This window comes from Ochotona curzoniae, unplaced genomic scaffold, assembly GCF_017591425.1.
Source record: "Ochotona curzoniae isolate NIBS_2020 unplaced genomic scaffold, NIBS_Ocur_1.0 contig_3520, whole genome shotgun sequence".
Classification (NCBI taxonomy): domain Eukaryota; kingdom Metazoa; phylum Chordata; class Mammalia; order Lagomorpha; family Ochotonidae; genus Ochotona; species Ochotona curzoniae.
Window position 1 is genome coordinate 29,388,613 of NW_024465894.1, and position 11,060 is coordinate 29,399,672.

Consider the following 11,060-nt stretch of genomic DNA (forward strand, 5'->3'; position numbering starts at 1 on the left):
TATATATAATTAAAGCAGATATCACATTTAATGTCAGTCTAAGGTGATGTACCAATGGATGCTAGAAACTTTTTTTTTAATTTGCTTGAATACTATTTTATGTGTGAATGTTGTAATGTTACCTAGGAAATTGACAGAGTGATGTTTTTGGACATTTTATTCCAATTTCCTCAAAATTGTGAAAACTAAATAATCCCACAGTGCTATTGATATACTTTTGCAATTTCAAACCAAATCATAAAATCATAAAAATAATATTGAAGGGCACAGCGCAGTAACCTGGTGGCTAAAGTCATCGCTTGCATGCCCAGGATCCCATATAGGCACCGGTTCTAATCCTGGAAGCCCCGCTTCCCATCCATCTCCCTGTATGTGGCCTGGGAAAGCAGCCAAGGATGGCCTAAAACCTTGGGACCCTGCACCCACATGGGAGACCCAGAAGGAAACTCCTAGCTCCTGGCTTGGAATCAACTCAGCTCCGGCTGTTATGGCCTTGTGGGGAGTGACTCAATGGACTTCTTCCCTGTCTTTCCTCCTCTCTGTATATCTGACTTTCCAGTAAAAATAAATAAATGTTTTAAAAAATAATATTGAACCGGGATTTTGCACTCACAAAATCAGGTGCCTGGTTATCAGCTGAAAGCATTAAACTTTTGAATCAACAGAGTTGAACTGAATTGCTGTTTGTTTATATTGAGTAGCTGCAGGTAAAAGCATTTCCCTACTGCCTATTATCCCCATTGGCTTATCTTCAAAATCAAATATGCACTGAAAACATGCGGAAAGAGAAGGAAAGAATAGCTAAGTTAAACAACAGGAGACAATAATATTATAGATAGAAAAGCAAAATACAGACTAAAAAAATAATTTGGAAGTGGTACTCTCAAAATCGTAACAAAAATGTCAACTCATTGATGTAAAGATGCATAAATACTCTACTCCTTTCTTGACTGCAGAGAAGATGTAAAACATCAGACAGTATTTGCAAAGCACTGAAGTGATAGTTAACACACAAGGAATTAAGTTCTAAATAATGGAACTGCAATCTCTCCCTGTCCAAATTATGTTCTCTTGTTTGGGTTACATTAGCACTGCATTTCTAAAGAATGGAACAGGTAAGATTTACAACCTTCAGACAAAATTGAGTCTTACCAGGTAAACATAATGATGCTTCATCCAGGAGTAGGTAAGTCATCTAGTTAAAGTCCCAGTTGGGAAGGCCATGGCCTTCATCAGCTTGTCTCGTTCGGAGCCTCACTCGGTTCCAGATTTCAGCTTCCTGTAGTAGAAAAAGATGACCATTCGTTGCCTGGGAAGGATGAGCAAATATTTCAGCAGGAGTCAGAGAAAAATGTTTAGGCTTTGTGTTGCCTCTGCCACAGATTACTCATCTCCTGTCATTGTTGATGGAAAACAGTCATGTAAAAGCATGTATCTCACAAAGAGCATGTTTTGGTTCCCAAAAGATCTATTTACAAAAACAGGTGGCAGACTGATTTTGGCCAGTATGTAGTTTGTCAACCGCTGTTCCACTGTAAGGCATTGTTTAAAGATTTATTGAAATGTAAACAGTGTCCTTTAAACTTTCACTTAGTGTTTGATGACTTACAGCTGTATCATTTATTTTCTGTTGCGTGAAATATATAGCTTTAATTAATTCCACTAGTACCCGTATGCCGTGAAGAACTAAGCCTAGCATCTGAGACACTGATCGAAGACACGGGTACTGCACATGGGAGTGCTTATTGCGATGCCCAGCTGCATCTCCTGATTCCAGCTTCCTGCTAATGAACACATGGGAAGGTAACAGGTGATGACAGGTCAATAGCTAGGGTCCCTGGCACCCAGCTGGGGACTCTCTCGGCTTCAGGAATTGCACATGATTTCAGAGTAACTCATAGCCTCTCAACACAGCCCAAACTAAGCGAATCCACAGAAAACAACAGAGAAGAACTAGAATATGTTTCTATAGGAAAAAGGCATTTGGTTCACCCAGATAAAGATAAGCAAATATAAGAGTTTGGTCCGTGACAATCATAGAGTGCATATGACCTAGCCTGGTAGCAGCAAAGGCCATAACAAAAAAAATATAAGGAAACCACCTCACTCACAGAGCACATGTTCCTTATAAAAGAATCCTTGAAGTACCTAATTTATAATGTGCAAATGTATATTCTCTGAAAACACTTGAGAAACACAGTTCTTAAAATAGCATTTTTAATTAGATTTATTGGATTAATGTCTCGTCCCAGTATGGCTATAGTATGTGGCTCCCAGCAGATTAAAAACAAGTATAAAACTGTATAAAGCACTAATAGGTCATAGGCTACCTCTCATTGATGAGACTTACCTCTGTTCCGGAGGCTTTCTTTCTACTCCACACTTTTCCGATGATAGCATATACAGAAGATGTTGCATTCCTGTTGGACTCTAGGGTCAGATTTTCCTTTTACATGACAATTCATAAAATCTGGAAATCTAGCAAACGGACTCTGTGTAGCACAGCGCTATGTCATCCAACTGGTGATCCATACACCATCATCAGCAGCAGTGTTTGGGAGCTCACGGAGTCAGAGAACCTTGGGCTCAGGCCCCAAAATGGATCATGTAGCAAAGGATCCATTCTAGAGAGAATTCCAAGAGACGGTGTGACAGTTGAGTCAGGAAGCATCTGCACAATCTATTAGTGCACATGTACATGATATGCTAAGGTTATCATTATCAAGAAATTTCGGGGAATCAAAAATAATCCAGCTATTTTGTTTTACATAAAATAATCATGGGTGTGACTCACCAGCCTTGTTTCCAGAGACATGTGTTCCTTCTAGAACGGTGAAGGCCAACTCCACAGAGTAGAGTTACTTGCTGTTCTTTGATGGAGTACTGAAATTGGGGGGAAAAATTCCAATCTGATAACGGGGTTGTAATCCATATTGTTATCATGGATTCATTAAATCAGTAACAGACTGATTATCTAATAACTCATGCTAGAATATTTTCGTATTATGGCGGTATAACCAAGGGTGAGTCATATGAGATGGCCAATTCACTGCTTCATTTTCACACGCAGAGAACTAATTTGTCATAATATCCCCTTTCTTGCTCATGCGTGCATGTTAAGAGAATTGATTTTTATCATCATAGGATAAAGACCAGTCAGACCTATTTAGCAAAAAGATACTACATAAGTGTCAGCTACTAAGTATTAAGATTAATTATATAATCAGTGCCCCCTTTTAAACGCATTTAAATTCTCATCTCATATGTAGGTAAAGGCTTTTATAAATTTTGATGAGATCAATTACTGTTTTAGTGTATTTCAGGAAACATTTTATCAGCTCTAGAATCAATCCTTTATTTGTATTCTGAGTTTTATTCAAGGGCAAGGAGGCAGAAGAAAACTGGGCAACGCTTTCTTGTTCACTGGCTGGTCTTAGCTCTAAAGTTGCTTAACAGGTTTGGTTTCTCAAACAAACAACAAAAAAAAAGTGATAAAATCTACGGATAGATGTTAGGCAAAGAACTGCAGTACTCGTGGAAAAAGTACATTTTACACCTTGGAAATATTTGCTGATATCAGTCATGCCTCTGTGTGTGTGTGTGTGTGTGTGTGTGTGTGTGTGTGTGTGAACGTGCACTTGTTGAGGAGCTCCTGCAAATCTGATTATCTGGGGAAAGATTTGTTTGTTTTCCTACAAAACACTAAAGCAGTAAGAGTAATGAAGTTGGGGCCATTGTGTCGGGCCAGTGGCTAAAGTCCTCGCTTTGTACATGCTGGGGCACTGGTTCTAATCCCGGCAGCTCCACTTCCCATCCAGCTCCCTGCTCGTGGCCTGGGAAAGCAGTCGAGGACTGCCCCAAACCTTGGGATCCTGCTCCCACATGAGAGACCCGCAAGAGGCTCCTGACTTTGAATCAGCACAGCTCCAGCCATTATGGCCACTTCGGGAGTGAATCAGCTGACTAAAGATCTTCTCTGTCTTTCCTCCCCTCTATATCTGACTTTCCAATAAAAATAAATAAATCTTTAAAAAAAAAAGAGTAATGGATTTTATTATTCCTAACATTCATACTTTATTTTCATCATTTTTCAAAACTTCATTTTTAAGGATCAAGTAATTCTCATAGATAGAAGCAATTGTGTATTCTATCCAAATTCTATTAAATTCTATTTCAGTTATTCCCATTAATGCTTGTCCCACCTCATCTCATTAAATAATGCACTTACTTTACTACTTACTGATTCACTCTTTCCACTATCTATTGATTTCTCAAAACAGAAGAGGAAATGCCTTTTTTTTGTACCATCTTTCAATGCTGCTCTCATAATGCTAATCATTATGATTATGGATTTATGCTAATTGTGCTTAAGTAAAAAATTTCATGTTTACATTGTAGTTAAATATTTTCTATAATATTGATATATGTGATCACTATCTATAATACTTCATTTCTTTTACAGATATAGATATATAGATATAGATATAGATATTCATAAGGTAGTTTTGTAAGCAAGTGCCATAGTTATTTATTTTTTAAGATTTTTTTTATTGGCAAGTCAAATCAGATTTATGGAGATAGAAGGAGAGAAATATCTTCCAACCACTGGTTCACTCCCCAAATAGCCACAATGGTTGGGAGCTGAACTAATCTGAAACCAGGAGCCAGGAGCTTCTTCCAGGTCTCCCTGATGGATGTAGGGGCCTAAGGTTCTGGGCTGTCCTGTACTGCTTCCCCAGGCCACAATCAGGGAGCTGGGGGGAGTTGGGAAGTGAGGCAGTCGGGACACAAACCAGCACCCATATAGGATCCCGATGTTTGCAAGGTTAGCCATTGCATTGGGCCTACAACTGCTGTAATTACTTTTTTATTTCCTGTTCAAAGCTTGTGTCCTGTATGTCTTATTTTATCATTTGATCAACTTGTTTTGTGCTTACCAGTAATTTGAGACTGACACAGCCTCAGTTGTTAAAAGTATCTTGCAATACAGGAAAACAAGAGGAGCATCCTCTCCATCTCTTGCTGAGGCCTTTTCTGGACAAGCTGCTCCAAACTGGATTCTCTGTCCCCTGTACCTCTGCCCCATTGTCTTCCATAAGCTCGGTTTCATTGTCAGGCAAATTCCTTTTGAGTTCTTGCCGTATTGGAATTTTTAGTTCTGATCTTCATTGTGCTTAGTCTTTCGGCTTTTGTGTTTACTCTGATGTGACTTCCTGAGAACGCTTAAAAAGAAGGTAAATTTCAGAATAGACATGTATGAGAATGCCTTTAAGTTGATCCTCAAGATATCTTGGTTGAATAGAAAAGTTTTAGCTTAGAAGTCAGATTTTTCTCAGAATTTGACAAGCTTTTTTCTCCCAATGTCTTTTTCTCCGAATGTCTTTTACAAAGTCTATTTTTTTTTTTTAGAATCAAGATGGTGGAATAGGGTGAGAATATTTTTAAACAGAGAAACTCTAGCCAGGGTGAAGCAGAGAGGGCACATTTCAGGAAATAGGAGAGGACAGGCCAATGGCAGAGGGGCACGTGGAGACTGATGGGCACAGGAAAGCAGCGGACACAGCAGTGTGGTGTTGCAGTGACCAGATAACCTGACAGCATTGAACAAGCAGCAATCAGAACTCCACCAGCAACCAGATGCAAATGAGAGTTCACCTGGCGCTCAGGAGGTGAAACCAGACAGAGAACTGCCCATCTTGCTGAGTTTTTTTTTTCTTTTTTTTAAGATTTATTGATTTTTATTGGAAAGTCAGATACACAGAGAGGAGGAGAGACAGAGAGGAAGATCTTCCGTCCGATGATTCACTCCCCAAGTGAGCGCAATGGTCAGTGCTATGCCAATCCGAAGCTAGGATCCAGGAACTTCTTCCGGGTCTCCCATGTGGGAGCAGGGTCCCAAGGCTTTGGGCCGTCCTCAATTGCTTTCCCAGGCCACAAGCAGGGAGCTGGATGGGAAGTGGAGCAGCCAGGATTAGAACCGGCATCCACATGGGATCCAGGGATGTGTTCAAGGCCAGGACTTAAGGCGGGGACTTTAGTCGCTAGGCCACGCCACTGGGCCCTTGCTGGTCTATTTGATTTGACCAGGAGAGAGACAGAGCAGCAGATCCCAAACAGGCAGTGTGGGAACAACGTGGATTTCACAGCCCAAACTCCCCAGTAGAGCTGAACTGGGCACCATTTGAGCAGGGAGGCAAAGGCTATGGAGAAAGGCTATGGATGCACGAAGCTGGGAGTGAACTCATTTCTTTTGCAACAACATGACATCCTACAGGTTCCACCCAAAAATAGGTCTGGGTAGCCCACAGACCTGATGATGGCCTGCAGATCAAGAAGAACTCCATAAGTGGCACATCGGGTGCTATTTTGTGCCGTGTGGCAAAGGCTTGGAGACTGCAGGAACAACGGTGCGCTGAATGTGCAATGAATGAGAAGAGAATGAACTCACTGAGCTCAGCGCATTGCACTGTCCCACACAGAAAAAAAAATACTGACTTTGACATCTTACAACTCAAAATAGGTCTGTGTGACCCTCAGACTGAATTTCAACAGGTTCCAGCAAGATCAGCACTGCCAACAACCTAGCTATTTAGGACACCTGACGTTTCCCTAATCCTGGGACCTGTGTAAATTCCAAGTGAGAGAAACATTGTGCAGGCAAATGTGCAGCAACAGCACAGGATCACAAGAGGTGGAGTGCTGAGCCAGGAGCTGGGCTATGGAGACCATGGTGGAAGACCGACATAAGAGACCAGATCTGAAACTTGCTGGAAGGAGTGACACAAGTGACTACAAAGAACCATGTACCAACCACAATAAGTAAAATCAAATTGGAGACCTGCAGGTGATACAGCTTGGAAACCTGTTCTAAAGAGCAAAAGAAGAGACAAAGTCAGCTCCCTGCCTGTGGCCTGGGAAAGCAGTTGAGGATGGCCCAAAGCCTTGGGATCCTGTACCCACTTGGGAGACCCGGAGGAGACTCCTGACTCCTGGCTTTGGATGGGCTTATTCTCTGGCCGTTGTGGCCACTTGGGGAGTGAATCACCCAACAGAAGATCTTCCTCTCTGTGTCTCTTCCTCTCTGTATATCTGACTTTCCATTAAAAATAAAATAAATCTTTTTTTCTAAAGATGTTCTCTTGACAGAGAAAAGGAATAGCCCCTATTAAAACCAAAGGCAAATGTGAAGAACATCTCAGTATAATAACAGAAGACTAAATCAAAGAATAACCCATTGATTAATGACAGGACCAAATTACCACCTATTTATATTAACCCTGAATGTAAATGGCTTAAATTCACCATCAAACATCATAGATTAGTAGACTGGATTAAAAACACAAAACCCATCTATTTGTTGTCTACAGGAGACATATTTCACCAACAAAGATCAGTGGAAACTACATCTCATGCATTTTGATGTTTTTGTTTTTAGTTTCAATTCTTCAAAAACACTTTTTTTCTCATTAAATTCTTCAGTGACTCATAGATCATACAGTAGCATCATTTTCTTCAAGAAGGTTCTTGATTTTCATTTCTTTGGCGACATATTAGTCATTCAGTAGCATGTTATTTAACCTCATGGCATTATAAGTTTCTATTTTTTTTCCTGTTGTTGATTTTAGTTTTTTGTTTTTGTTTTTTTTTGTCATTTAAGGGGATGTGAATCTCTACTTTCAGGATGTAATCCCGGTGAAACTGTTAGATGTGTCTTAACAATGGGATGCTGGACTCTGCCATTATCCATGCCCACAGTGATGGACATATGACTGTTTATGAGGAACTATGCTGTTGTAATGACATGGGAGAACTCAGTAGGGGGGGGGGGTGTGGCGAGGGATTAAAAAAGGGGATGGGGAAATCCCAGAGCCTATGGAACTGTATCATAAAATGATGATGATGATGATAAAGGAAAAAACCATCATGTTCAGAGGCCTGGGAGATGGCTCAATTAGCCAATTGTCCACCTGCAAGTATCACCATCCCATATGGCTGCTGGTTTATGTCCTGGCTGCTCTACTTCCTATCCAGCTCCCTGGTAAAGCAATGGAAGATGGCCCCTGGAAAAGCAGGGAGGATGCACCCCTGAACACACGTGGGAGACCTAAAAGAAGCTCCTGGCTCAAGACTGGCCCAACTCCAGCCTTTGCAGCCATTTGTAGAGTGAACATCAGATGCAAGATCTTCCTATGTCTCTCTCTGTATAAATATGCCTTTCTAATAGAAATAATTTTAAAAAGAAAGTCTATTTTTAATGCAAAATCTGGTTGCGTTTATTGATTCTTCAAATGAAAAGTATTTGCTTAAAATACTCTGAATTCATGTGGGTTTTGGGCTTTGGTTCAATTACTTTCATTCGCTGTTCAATCATTGAGTCTTTACAATTTAGAAAATTAGGTCGTAGGTCTGGGAAATGTTCTTAAGTCGTTTCACTGGTTACTTTCGGTTCTTCATTTGCCTCCTTTCTGGAATACGTTTGGTTTTGGATATTGGACCACTAACATTGCTTCTCTAATTTTTTTGTATTTTCTTTCCTATCTTCCAGGACATTATCTTTTGCTCTCCTCTCTACTGAGTTTCCAAATTTACCTTTCAATTTTTCTATTTCTTGTTCAATTCTTCTATTTGTTGTTAAGTCTTTAAATTTGAAAAGTTCTTTTTCTCCTCTGAAAGATCATTTTCTTAAAAATAAAGTTTTAATTTTTATTGGAGAGGCAGATTCACAGTGAGAAGGAGAGACAGAGAAAAAGATTGTCCTTTCATTGTTGGTTCACGCCCCCAAATGGCTGCAATGGCCAGAACTGAGCTGATCCAAAGCCAAGATCAAAGAGCTTCTTCCGGGTCTCCCACAAGGGTTCAGGGTCCCAAGGCTTTGGGTTGTCCTCCACTGCTTTCCCAGGCCACAAGTAGGGAGATGGATGGGAAGCAGAGCAGCTGGGACATGAACTGGTGCCCATTTTGGGTGTCAGCACTGTAAGGTAGAGAATTACCAGTTGAGTCATCATGCCAGCCAGGAAAGATCCTTCTCATAGCATCTTGATTTTGTTTCCAACTTCCTTCATTAAAGCTAATCTACTATGTTTATGTTTTAAGTTTTATAATGGCTGGTCTGTATTCCATGAGATTGCTTTGTCCTATTTTCATTGTCTCCATGTTTTCATATCAGACACTTTGAATAAACAACTGATAATCTTTCATTGCCAATTGATGCTAACCATTTAATTAAGAAAAAAAGAGAGAGAGAGAGAAGCTGAATAAGAATTATCAGGATTGGCCCAGTGGGGTAACCCAGTGGCTAAAGTCCTCGCCTTGCATATGCCAGGATCCCATATGGGTGTCAGTTCTAACGCTGGTGGCCCCACTTCCCTTCCAGCTCCCTGTGTGCATTACCCCCTTATCAATTTTGTATAATTAGTAATGTAAGTGTTAGGATTTGAATACAAAACTCATCTTTTTCCAACATAGGATTCAAACATTATCATTTTAAAATGTTAAAAGTAGCCCACATAAATGTATGAATTTAGTGGGCAAGAAGTGAAGTTAGATAGTAAGTAATGTTGATAGAACAAGCCTGCATATAACTTCTACACTTGATCTTAGCCAAAGGGCTGAGAAGCAATTTGCACACTTTCAAAGCTCTTGCACAAAAGTTTCAGCTTTATATATGCTGTTTAGATTTGTATAGTACTTTGGATTCCAAGGTGACTAAATAGACTGCAGGGATAGAACATTTGAAAGAAACAAAAATTAGAATTTAAACAATCGACCGTCAGGAGTATAAATTACACTCTCTAAATTATTTGAGCGTTTTCACTGTAATTACCCATTTTATTTTCCCAACGATGTTCTTTAATTTTTTTTCTCCATATTTGATATTTATATGAGGAAAAATCTTTCTGAAGACAAACTAAGAAATGTGATTGTCAACCAAGATACTTTTTCAGAGCTTCATGTTAAAATGAAGAAATCATCTACTTCTAAAGAAGAAAAGAAATACACATCCTTATTCCCCCACATACAATCTTTTCAGGATTTAGAGGTACAGATAAATGCGCTATAGACCTGCTTCATAATTCCCAGCATGACGAAGGAAAGACAACTCTCCTTATAAAGACACAGGTAAGTGAGTTGGAAGCCTTCCGAAAAAAAGGAGATGTTTATTCTGTAAATTAAATCCACTCAATAGCAATTAAGGAAGTAGTTTGTGGAGAGGATGGCCGAACAGTTAGCACACCAGTTAGGGCACTGGACTTGATGGCTCATGTCACAAAAATGGGGTGTTTCAGGCAACGTATATCAGCCAAACTTGCACATTCATAAAAATAGTTGGCATGTCTTTTGGTCCCGCTAAGTACAAATTTGGCTAGCTCTACATAGTCTGCCTAGAGTAGCGTCATGCTAGCGTAGCAATGTCCAAATTTTTGAAGCTTCCCAGATGTTTATAAAGCCTTCACTATTGCTCATAAGGAAATTCAACTAAAGTAACATGGCAGACTAAATGTACAAATGGACCCAACTTTCTACCTTTCCATGTATCCACACTCTTGGCACAGTGGTATTGCATCCAGTCATGGAGCATCTTTCTCAAATGCAAGCATCTGAGCTGCGTTGGTGACTTGTTTTACCCAGAGCACGGTTGTGAAGTGGGATAGGTCAGTTCTGAGCCTGTGCCTGAACAAGCCAAGGCACCATAAGGACGAGAAAGCAGGGGAGAAAAGCATAGTCCAGCTGTGGCCGTCCTTGACTAGCGTAGAGTCAGCCTGCTCCCAAACATGTGACATCACTCAGCCAAGGTCACTAAGAGTTGACTATGAATTCACAGCTGATTCCAGCCATATGAATGTGTCCAGTCAATATCCAAACACCTGTCTGTCTGATTAACATCCTATCAACAACAATAAATGTCTGTTGTTCAAAACACTATGCTTTGGGACAATAAATAACACATAGTTGTGGCAAAAAAGAAATGATGTAAGTGTGAGCTTCCTCCACAATTCAACCAGAATTCTACTAGACTGACAAAAGGTTTCATTTGTCTGTTTCTAGTCAATTATTCTGTG